The sequence below is a fragment of the Macrotis lagotis genome, chromosome 5 (assembly GCF_037893015.1).
Source record: "Macrotis lagotis isolate mMagLag1 chromosome 5, bilby.v1.9.chrom.fasta, whole genome shotgun sequence".
Lineage (NCBI taxonomy): Eukaryota > Metazoa > Chordata > Mammalia > Peramelemorphia > Peramelidae > Macrotis > Macrotis lagotis.
The window spans coordinates 126627876-126640824 of record NC_133662.1 but is presented as its reverse complement, the minus strand read 5'-3'; the positions used below and the strand labels follow the sequence as shown (position 1 = coordinate 126640824).

Sequence of the window (12949 nt, the reverse complement as noted above, 5' to 3'; positions counted from 1 at the left end):
ATTATATGTATATGTATGTCTCTTGCTATAATTTAGTTAATATAAGATTTTATGAAGAATGTATTATTTTTATTATGTCATATATGGAAGTGGCATCAAAAATACACTTTTTGAGTTCTTTGTATGTTAATTGATTTTTCCTTATCAGTCTTTCTAAGCACTTAATTATTTTTTTCTTTTATTGGTTAACCCTACATCCTTCTTGAGTTTGACACATAAGGCACAGAAAACCTGTTTAAGAATGGCAAAAATGTGATTAAACATGAAAATTAATTTTGCCTTTTTTCTTGAATTTACTGTATATGAGAACGTAGGGTATGTTTAGAAACTTCTAGTGCTGTCATTATGTGCCCATTATCATTTTGGGGGATGTTTATGGAAACAAATAGTATATATATATCAAATTCATATTTTTTTAAGGCAATTGGGGTTAAATGACTTGCCCAGGGTCACACAGCTAATAAGTGTATGAGGCTGGGTTTGAATTTAGGTCCTCTTGACTTTAGGGCCAGTGCTCTATCTACTGTAGTACCAAGCTGTCCCTATCATATTTGTATTAAATGAAAGATATGAATATTGTGTCATATATACATATATGTCAAAATTTCAAAGATCTGTAGTGATATTATCAGTATGAGAATTCCCTTCACTGAATCAGATCACAATTTACCACTTTGTAGAGTTTAATTTTCCTGTTTATAGTTACAGATAGTGTCAGAGGCAGAATTTGAATCTAGGTTTATCTGATCATATTCCATATATATATATATATGTGTGTATATATATATATATATACATATATATATATATATATATATTTATATGTTTATACCTGTTTTTGCTTTCCCTGCCTCCTATCTTTATGCAGTTTAAAATGATTCACTTCTTAGGGATCTTTCATTTTATTGGTATGTTTACTCTGGACCAACATATATTAGAATTTTTCTACTTGTCTTCTAATTGATTTTTCTATATTGTTGTGACCAAAAAATGTTTTCCCTAGTGGACACATATCAGATGATGATGATGATGATGAGGCAGCTTTTTTTGCAGTAGATACATAGTCTAGCTCAAGACCCATTTTCCTTTTTAGCTTGGGTTCTTTTTTTATAATCTCTGAGAATACAGGCTCACAAAAGCAGTCAGTATGGAAGAGGAATGGAAAAAAGCATGTTTCCCCACCAAACCTCCTCCACAAAGATGTAGAAAGCATTACAGTGAATCCTCACTGGGAAATCCAACCAAGCCTTTATCTTAGGGTTAGCTTAGGGAGATAGACAGAAAGAAGTAGGAATGGTGGGGGAGGGGGAAAGTGGAGGTGACCTAGGGCTACTCTGTGCTTGGAGCATTCAGACTTACAGGGCCAGAGAGAGAGAGAATATAGTAGCACTATAGCAGGATGAACTCCAGGGATCCTGAGTTCACACAAGCCTGGTGCCTGTATTCTGAAAGAGGTAGGGTTAAAGGGAAGAATCCAGGTAGAGATGGTGAGAGGAGAGGAGAGGTTATCAGTGAGCCCTTCATGTTTTTTGAGAAAGATGGTTAAAAAAAAAAAGATAACACAGTGACTTACTTTAGGAGCAGAGCTGGGTTATGATTCTAGCCTCTAGTCCAGGGGGAAGCTGACCATGAAGTAAATAGAGTAGAAATACCAGGTTAAGGGGGACCCTAGAGTTTAATACCTGATCTTGCAGAGCCTTCCATGGCTAAGGCCAGCAATTGTATATAATAGTAATAATAACTAACATTTATATAACGCCTGCCACTTTACCAAGTGCTTTACAATTATCTCATTTGATCTTCACATAACTCTAGGAGGTAAGTGACTTGCACTGGATCACACAGCTGGAATATGTCTGAAGCTAAATTTTTACTCCAGTCTTCCCAATTCCAGGCCAGGCATTATATCCCCTGTGCTACCTAGCTGATTTTATTTTTACTGAAACTACTAACTAGGGAAAGTCAGTAGAGCAAAACCAAGGAACGTAATTTGCACAACTTAGATCAGGAGGTCAATCAACAGCCTTTTCTTCACATCATATCAGTTGAAGAGCAGTGAAGGCTTGCACACACTGGGACAGACAGACAGGCAGACATCCCACCACATACATATACACATGTACACAAACCTGTGCTGTGAAAGCAGCAGAAGAAAGTAGAAAAAAAAATCAAGCTAGACATCAGTCCTTTAAGTATAGAGATCCCAGGACTAACAATCTAGTAAGGAAGGAGGCTGGAGGAATGAACAAACAAACAAAAAAAAAAAGAATACCATCACACAGAACTGTTTGGTTGGCAGAAACACTCAAAAAATATTCGGAAAAGCTTTGCGTGTGTATGCGTGCACACACACACACACACACACAAACTTAAAAAAAATTTATAAGAAAACAGTCAAAACAAAATGAAACTTGGACTCAAGTTCAACCAGAATTCCTAGAAGTATTAAAGCAAAAACTTTGGGGGGATTTTTTAGTTTTTTTTTGTTAAAGTCGAAATGATTTAAAATACAAAATACAAAATACAAAAATACAAAGAAACAATGAGAAAAGGTTTATGGAAAGAAGATATGAACTTATCAACTTGGAGCAAGAGGTATAATATTTTATGCAAGAAAATAATTCCAGAAAGTTAGAATTTATCATCAAGAATGATAAAGAAGTGAAAAGACTGAAATAATTTAAAATAGCAGCAAAAAAATGACTGACCCAGAAAACAGAGGAGAGATAACTAGAATTGTTTGGATTACCTGAAAGTCATGACCACAGAAAAGAGCCTATATATCATATTTCAAGAAATCATAAAAGAAAACTGTTCAGTTATTTTAGATCTAGAGGGCAAAGTTAAAAAAAAGAAAGGAAAAAAATTCACTGATTCTTCCTCCTTCAAACCACGGGTTGAAACACCTCAGAGGAATATTGTAGACAAACTCAGTACTCCCAGTTCAAAGAAAAAAAAAAAGTTTTGAAGAGCAACAGATAGAATCACATAAAATTGACTAGTTCATACTATAAAGAAATGAAGAGTATATAATATAAAATCCAGAAAGGCAAAAGATCTAAGTTTTCAACTAGAAATAACTTATGCAGCAAAACTGAGTATAAACTCACCAGGAAAAATTGCTTCTTTAATGGAATAGAGGGTTTACAAGAAGCATGCCTAAGAATTTCCTAATTTATTAGAAGAATATGAAAAAAATTACCTTTCATTTCTGTGATTAGTAGAAGAGTTTCTGCCTAAAGGATAGTTCATAGGAAGTAAAATAGATAATTTTAATTATGTAAAATTTAAAAAAAATGCACAAGCAAAACCAATGAAGAGAAATTATAAGAAAAGCAGGAAAATGGGGGGGGGAATCTTACAGCAAGTTTCTCTGATAAAGGATTCATTTCTAGGATACATAATGAACTAGAGAAATGCAAATTCAGACAACTCTACCAACATATTAATTTGCCTGGTATCCTGCACTTGGCAAAATGCCTGGCACTTTATAGGTACCCTATAAACATTTATTCCACCTCTCTGTCCTCCTTCCACATTTGTCATTGTTCTTTCTTGCTAATTTTGCTGTTGTGAACTAAAATGTCAGAGTTTTGTTCATTTGCATTTCTCTAATAATTAGTGGTTGAAAGTATTCTCTTTTCCCATTGCTAGAGACAGCCTTGCTTTCTTCCTTAAGCAGCTGCCTATTCTTATCCTTTCAACCTTTTATCATTTGAAGAATGGCCTGTTTGTATTTTATTCTTGAGTTCTTCAATTTCTATTTTTCAAAGTGTATTTCATTCTCCCTTTCACCTTCTTCTTTTGGGTAGAGAACAAATTGCAGTTTATGTCTATATGGGGGTTTGGTAGAAACACTAACATAGCATACTTTCTGCAAATAATAGTAATAATAAAAATAAAAATGGAATAATAATAACAATAACAATAATAATAATAATGATTTTCTTCCATAAATGTTCAAAGGAGGATCCTCAATTCTTTGCTTTCTTTTTGTATTTATCATTGTTAACCCTTATGCCAAACACTAGTTATAAATTGTTTGCCATGCTCCTTTGGTATACTGAGAGTTAATGGTTAGTACCTCCTCAATCAATATTAAATTATTTAGAGTACTTTCTAAGTTTTCTCATTATATAACTAAGTTTTTTTACTCAGTTACCTTTAATTTGAAGTTATCATATTCTTTCCTTGACCTAAAAGAGCAGAAGATGGTCACAGGCAGAAATCTGAATATCAAATTAGATCTAAACTTGCCTTGTCATTGATTTCTGGTATTTGCTTTACTGTGAGAATGTATAGAAAAGGCTTCCTAGGGTTAAAGAAAATAGAGCCCACCAGGTCCTCAAAGGAAATGTGGTATAGTAAGGAAAAATGATGCTGCAGCATAGTCTTCTCCAGGGCATGATAACATTTTATTAATAATAATGCATGAATTGTTAGTAAAATTGTCACACTTGCTTTGTAGCCAGAAGCCAGGAAGCTGAGGATGATCATTTTATTTTTTAGGTTAGCAGTAACCAGTAAGTTGTGTTGATGGCTTCTCTGCATGACTAAAGATCTATGTGAGGGTCAACAGGACTTTTAAACTGTCTTCCTTCTGATTGACTTGACAGTGAATCACTTGAGCCTCCCATGGCAAAGGCAAGACATATCCCAATTGGTAGACATTTTATTTTTTTACAAATTCATAATGTAATATTTAATATGGAATTTTGACCTTAGCTAAATCAGTAAAGAAATTTAGAAATCAAAAGCATTGCTTTTTCTTTTATTTAAAAACCATTCTTTCTTCCAAGTAGGGTATCAAGAACTCACAATATCATATGAAAAATAGATAAATGTATGAAGGTTTTCTTTTCAGTAGTGTTTTTTAAATTAATTATTTAGTTTTTTAATTTTACAATTTTCCTCCTAATCTCACTTCCCTCCCCCCACCCCCTACAAAAGTCAGTCTGTTAGTCTTGACATTGTTTCGATTGATCTAAGTTGAAAGTGTTGAGAAAGATATCATATCCTTAAGGAAAAAAAAATAAAATATAAGAGATAGCAAAATTACATAATTAAAATAAGTTTTTTTTAATTAAAGGTAATAGTCCTTATTCTTTGTTCAAACACCTTAGTTCTTTCTCTGGATAAGGATGGTATTCTTCATTGCAGATACCCCAAAATTGTCTCTGATTGTTGTACTGATGGAATGAGCAAGTCCATTAAGGGTGGTGTACAACCATCATCAATCATCAGCCCCATGTGTGCTGTTGTGGTTCTGCTTATCTTGCTCACATCAGTTCATGCAAATTCTTCCAGACTTCTCTGAATTCCAGTCCCTGTAATAGAACAGTAGTGTTACATAATGTACACAATTTGTTCAGCCATTCCCCAATTGATGGACATTCATTCAATCTCCACTTCTTTGCCACCACAAACAGAACTGCTATAAATATTTTTGTACAAGTAATTTTATTTGGTAAAATTTTTAATGAGTTGAGTTGAGAATTACCCCAGCTCCCCCAGGTGATAGAAATAGTCTGCAGCTAGGGAAAGTGGACTAAACTTCCAGTGTGCTGATTTCTGACATTAAGGAATGCTAGTTGCTTTATGAGACTTCTAAAGCAAAATAAAAACCAAACCAACTTAATCAGATTCCTCTATCTCCCACTCTCCCATTATGGTCTTCTTGGAAACCAAGTCATCCCTAACTTTGATGAAAAAGAGCAAGGACAAGACAGTTGCCTCCTGGGAAAGGTCTAGTCCTAGGTGGTTCTCACTGGGGAAACAGAAGGGAGGTTGCCCCCCGAGAGATCATATTACAAGATCACACTCTTCAAAATCTAGCTGGTGAAGTAGGATCTGATAGAATGAGGAAAAGGATGGATTTCATTGTGGGCTATGGAATAATATAGCATCATTTTAATTCTCTTTAATATTAATGTAATAGAATAACTATTTAAATATGAATTGAGAAAAATTAATGAACCAACTGCTAGATATACTTAAAGATTTAAATTGTTATTTAAAATTATATATTTCTAAGTTTGAATAATTCAGTTGAATTGGTTTTTGATAAATTCGGAAACCATTGCTTATTGAGTATGATACTGCAAGGAAATATTGGTTAGCTTTTCAGTACTGTGAGGGCAGCTAGGTGGCACAGTGAATAGAACATCGGCCCTCGAGTCAGACGGACTTGACTTCAAATCCAATCTCAGACAATTAATACTTATATAATTTATGATCTTAGGCAAGCCACTTAACCCCATTGCCTTGTCAAAAATAATCTCAAATAACTTTTCAGTCTTGTGAAAAATATCACTTAAATTGTATGTTTATGACTACAGTTCTTCTAGATCATCTTCAGTTTTTTTATTATTTCCTTGATTACCTTCCTTTCAATGAAGTTAGCATCTCTTTTTAAAGTGTCAATTATTATCTAATTCCATCAAGTCTTAGAAGAATCTGAGTATTCAACTTTCCTAAACAAGAATCATACAATTACTTCTGGTTCTTTTTAAAAAATTTTTAGTCATCAGATTATAAACAAAATATCCCCTTAAAAGTTACTGAATATTATACATTTCCCCACAAAATTCCATTTCTAATGACCATGTAAATTAGGAATAATGTCGAGACCTCTAATCACAGCCTTTAATTTTCATGAAGAAACCAAATGCAAGTTCATATATAGTTTTTCAATATTTATTATTTTGTTATTAAATGTATAAATAAAATTGTTCTTTTATTGGTAAAATATTTATCCATAAGAAATAACATGTAAAATGCCTTAACATTTGCTTGTTATATGATATGTTCATAATTGGATTTAATTTGGCAGATATGTACACTATGTCAACCCTATGCTGGGTCCTGATGAAACATTTTTTGTCCTCAAAGAGCTCACATTCTCCTGAGTTTGGGTAGGATACAATATATACACAAATAATTAAAATTCATCAGTATTTTTTTCATAAAGCTATTAGTTTCATATTTTTTTTCCATCTCTCCCTTCCCTCCTCCCAGACAGTGAGCTTAGTGTTCAAGGAATATTGACAAGCAAGGGTGAACACTGATAACTAGTGTCTGAGTCCTAGAAGACTTCAAGGGGAATGTGATGCCAGAGTTGGGGGTTTTAAAGGAGGTAAAGATTAGAAAAAACAGATGAGCATGTTAGAGGTGTGGTGAATGAAACACTGGTGGTCTGATCTTGATGGAATGTTTACTGTGTGAATAAAAGCAGTCTGGAAACATGTTTTTAACAATTCTGATAAGGGTCAGAGAAAGCCGGGCTTTGAAGGAATTTAAATATTATTCTAAGGCAATTAGCCAATGAGAAGGTACTGAAAAATTTTGAGCAAAGAATTCACATGACTAGACCATACTTTAGGAAGATTATTTTGACAGTCATGGGGATGATAGAATGGAGAAACTGAAAGAAGCTGGACCAGTTATACGGTATTCCATATATATTCCAGAGAAGAGCCAGTACTGAGATTCTGAATGAAGGGAGTCATTAAACATCAACAAAAAAGTGATAGTTGCAGAAGTTTTAATGTATTCCAGGGAACAACCAGTACTGAGTTTCTAAATGAAGCGAGTAATTAAACATCTACCAAAAAAGTGATAATTGCAAAGGGTTAGGTGATAGAATCAATATACTTTGCAAATGTTTTTATAGAGGAGGATGGGAACCTCAGTTCCTGATAATGACTGTGATGTCCTATGTCACAGAAGAGGGTCTTCCCTGCAATTCTCTTGAATATATTTAAATTGCAAAAGTTTTTGGGCACCCATCATAACATATTCTTTGTAAGCTTGGATATACACTAGCTGATAGAAATTAAAATTAGACGAATATTTGCGTGAATTTTAGAAATTTATGCCATGTCTCCATTATTCAATTTTTCTGTATTGTCAGTGCTAGGTTAATACTTCTTGTAAGACAACTTTAAAATAAATCTCTATTTACAATAAGATCCATATAAAAATGGGTTTAGAATAATTTTAGAGATTATTATTTATGACCAGTATAATGAGAAATATAATTCTTGAAAAGCTAATTGATATATTGTGGCAATCCAAACAGTCGCTTGTAGTTTTGACCAACCTATTTTCAGGTATACTTTAATCCTCTTTTCCCTATGATCCTTCAGTTTCTCCTATTCATCAGCTGTTCATCAGACCTGCAGGGAGGCACATCTTAATAAATCAATGCACTATCTCTTCCTTTCTGTGCCAACCCCATCCCAGGAATATTTTGTAACTATGTCTATTCTCCTTTCCTCTCTCCTGAAATTTCTACTCTCACTTACTTTTTTCTTTCCTTTCTCCTTTATAATTGTCCAAACATATTTTAAAATATTGATTTCTTGCCATCTCTCTCTCTCTCTCCTTTAGCACAATGCCCTCTTATCCAATCCAGTTTTTATTTTGTTAATGAGCCAGAACTCTCTCCTCAGTTTGTACTTAGAAAATGTAGAATTAGGTATTAATCAATGTATACCATTTAGAATACATACACTCTTCAGGTTATAAAGCCAGTTGTGCTAGATAGAAAATTGTTACTTTACAAAAAACACAGAAAATTTTATCCTTTACAAAGATAGTTTTAAAATTTTATTGAACCTAAATACATATCATTTAAATTCCCCTTCATTCTTAAAGAACTGGGGGATTGGGGCGGCTGGGTGTTGCAGTAATGGATAGAGCACTAGCCCTGGAGTGAGGAGGATCTGAGTTCAAATTTGACCTCAGACACTTAATAATTGCCTAGCTGTGTGACCTTGGGCAAGTCATTTAACCACATTGCCTTAAATAAATACAATTTTTTTAAAAAACCTGAGCAAAATGATATCTTACACACAGTATTTGAAATAGCTCTATTCCTTATTTTTGAGTATTTGAAAGGTGTTGACATTTTAAAACTTCTATTGTTAGACCATGCAATGTTTTTCATAAGGAATATCTTCAGATGTCTTTATACTTGGTGGTGTTCTAGTTCAGAAGATATATAACACCAACATACTCATATGGCTAATATTCTCTTCTTTCAGTATAAAACATTTTTTTCAAACTATAAATTGAATGAGGTATGGAGTATATTGATTTCATAAAAAATTGACAGAAATTCTGGTTAAAATTTGTCTTTGCTCTTTCTAAGTTTTCAGGTCTCAATGAATTCTGTGAAAATCTATTTTGAATTATCAGTTCTACATGATAACTAAAGCATCTGTATGTAGAGCAGGGATCACATATAGTCTACACATATGTGTAGACTTCATTAGTTTCAAAGATCTATTATTTTATTATTTTTTAATATTTTATATATTTGTTTTTTCAAATTACAAGCAATGATAGTTTTTACCATTCATTTTTTGCAAGGTTTTGAAGTTTATATTTTTCCTCCCTTCTTCCCCTCCCTCCCCCTCCTCCTCCTCTCCTTGATGGAAAACAATCTGCTTTAGGCTTTACATTAATAACCATGCTAAACAATAGATCCATACTGATCATATTGTGAGAGAAGAATCCAAATCCAAATGAAAGAAAGAAAGCATTAGAGAGTAAAAAATGACATAAGACAACTTTTAAAAATTGAAGATGATAAGCTTTGGTCTTCATTTAAACTCCTTAGTTCCTTTTCTGGATATGGATGATATTTTCCATCATCAGTCTTTTAAAATCGTCAAAAATCTGTTACTTTAAAATATAAAAACAACAATATTTTATCTTTTAGGGAAAAAGTTTTCTATTTTGATTAAGTTATTATTTATTTATTTTATAGTGTAGTCCTTTATATTTGTAAACTAATTGGAAGCACTTTTTTAAGATACCCATATTAGTTAGATAAGCATTGTAATATTGTAGGTAGATTTTTATCTGTTTATTTGCCTCTAAGGAGAAAGATGAAAGTACCTTGACAATATTGTCGAATTTTCTGAGTTATGCAATGTATGTTGGGGTTAAAGTGTTATATCTTATTAAATTTTTCAATTTTCACCTATATAAAACTATTTGTCCTTCTGTTATTAGAATGTTAGCTTAATTTTGTTATAATGAAGAAATCCTATAATCAAAATACTATCAATTACTATTTTGTGCTATTTATATATGTTTATTTTATATAATGCCTATTATTTATTGTTATCTGATTGCTAAATAATGCAGTTTTTTTACTCCATTTTGGATATTTGAAAAGTTTCAAGAAACTTTGCTAATCTATACTGAATTTGTTTAAATTGCCTTTCTTATAATTGTTTTGATCCTTCTCATTGGACCATGATAACTATCTTTCTTATACCTTAATGATTTTTGTGAATTGAAATTTATTTATATTAAATATGAAACACAAAAATCGTCTATCCTCCTAATGTTATTCATCTCCCTGATACTTTATTTTTATTTTTATTAACCAAATTAGTTTATAGTATGTTAATATAACTACAAAGTTAGGAGAATGTAAGCTTTTTTTAAGGAAAGGAATTGTTGAATCATGTATGTTGATAAAATTATTTATCAGCATATATGATTCTGTATTTAATTTCTAAGTTAGTTGACTTCATGGTCAGTCTGATCACTTGTATAAAATTTAGGCTCACTGAAATAAAGAAAAAAAATCAAGTCTCAAATGAAGGAGGGGTTGGAATACTATATAGGCAGGATCTATTTTCTTTTATTCATAATACCATCTCTAGTGCCTTGATTGTAAAGTCCTTTTTTGAAAATTATTCAATAATAATTAATTTACTATGTAATCAGTTCTCCACGTCATCTTCATTTTCCATTTATCACTAATCTGTCATTTTAGACATTATTCTATTTATTTATAATATCATTCCTGAAACTGGCATTTAGATTTTCTTTTTTCCAAGTGAAGTTGACTGAATTTCATTTGCAATCATTTTTTTAACTACAAATAGTATTATGACAGAGCTTATGATTTATTTACTATAGCAAAGTGGATGGCTTACCTGGAGCTGCAGATCTTGCCATATTCACTTTAAAATTCAAAATAGATATATTTTCTTTTCTGTGTTAATTTTTTCCTTGTTCTTTTATGTTGTTAAATTAAAGCAATTATTGCTATTTTATAGTAAGCATAAGAAAATACTGTTTATATCCCATGTAAGAAGTTATTTTTAAAATCACTTTTTATATTGCTAACTCCTATTATAGATGAGTTTTGATTGCCCAAGTCAGTGAAATAGTTTGCCTAAAGTAAAGGATAATGCATTTCAATTATATTTTCTATTTAAATATGAATGTTTTGATCTTCTGTGGAATTCACATCCATTTACATAAAACAGTGAAGGCATGCTAAGAATTAGCCTCAAGAGAAATATCTGAAAATCAGTGTGCCAGGCTTGCCTATCTTGTCCTTCTTTTCAACTCTTCTTTGCTTTCTATTCTATGCAGAATTATATGTTTGTCTCCTCTCCTCTTTCATGTGTTCTTCATCCCTCTTTGCTTTGCTGCTTTTGTGACTTAAAACACACCCTCTCCAAACAAATAGGCAATGTCCTTTATTTCTCTCTCTTAAATATTAATATGGTGCTTACTATTTGCAAGGTACAAAAGCAACATGGCAAGGTGAATAAATTGCTGAACTTGTTATCAGTAAACTTAGGTTTAAAACTCTCCTCTGATACTTCTTTGTCTGATAATAGACAAGTTGCTTATTTTCTCCAGACCTCTTAAGCTAACTATAAATTTATAAATACATCAAAATATTTGAAAATAAAGGGAATTCTCAGACAAAAAATAACTTTCACTTATTGATATGTTTGTAAAACACTATGTTAGACTTTAGGGAAAGATAGAAAGTTGACATCATAGTCCTTATACTCAATGACAAACTAGTAGTAGAAGTATAGGCACTTAATCTTGCTGACTTTGGCAGTAAGACTAAACAGAGAATAAGAGACAACTAATAAAGCAGGGTCACAAAAGATTTTTTCAATAAGAATTGGCATACACAATTACAGTTATCATAATTAGAAGTTTAAATGAATATGGTCTTGAGTAGAGAGCTAACCAATTAATCAAGAAGACTGAATTCAAGTTCTCCTCTTATACATAGTGGCTGAGTAAACCTGAGAAAATAACTCTAGCTCTGTACTTTTCTCTAGCATTTTCTGTGACAGTGACTTTCCTTATTAGAAATTCCCTGTACCTATCCATCCCTATAACATAGCAGGATCAAATATGTAAAAGTATAAATTATTAAGTTGTAATTGCTCTTTGTTTAAAATAAAATTACTTGTATGAAAAAGGAATTAGTAGAACCTCTGTAAACTATACTCATTTAGCCTAACAAGCACTATAATTTACTGCTCACATTGGAGTTTTCATTATTCATTTTGGAGTCTATTAGAAGATGATCTTGATAGTATGGTATTTCTTAAGGACAAGTATGATTTTCTAATTTTTTAATTGAATATCTAGTGATTTGCCTGACATCTATTTCATTAGTAATATATAATAGAATATATAAAGCAGAATCTAATCACAGATTGTGATTTTTGAATGCCTGTCATCCAGAGTAAAACAATTAGAATTATTCAATTACAAAAGAATAATATACTTCATATTTTATCAAATCTCAAGATATAAGAATAATTTTTGTTTAACCCTAATAGCCATTATGAAAGTTAATAGACTGTAAACCTTTTTAAGCATTTATGTTTTAGTAAATTAAATATGGGTTCATATTTAAAATTTGAAGGACTTATGGTCTAATGACCTACATAGTTAAGAACTCTTCTGGAACATCCATGGCAGAAGTTTGTGACCTGTTAATATCAGGCAGTGTCTTAAAAGAGTCCCTTTGAAATTCTAAGAGTTAAAAAAGGTCTATGCCATTTTGGCATTTTTTAAACACTTTTGAGGCTGAGACAGAGATCCTAACAATAATGTCCAACCTTCTTCCAGAGTCTTGAATAGAGTAGTCACACCAGAA

The 12949-nt window shown here is 31.9% G+C and overlaps 1 protein-coding gene across 9 annotated transcripts in view; it reads left to right on the top strand.

Moving 5' to 3' along the window:
• TBC1D32 (TBC1 domain family member 32) overlaps positions 1–12949 on the top strand; it is a 243140-nt gene that overhangs the window by 137321 nt on the left and 92870 nt on the right. The window lies entirely within an intron of this gene.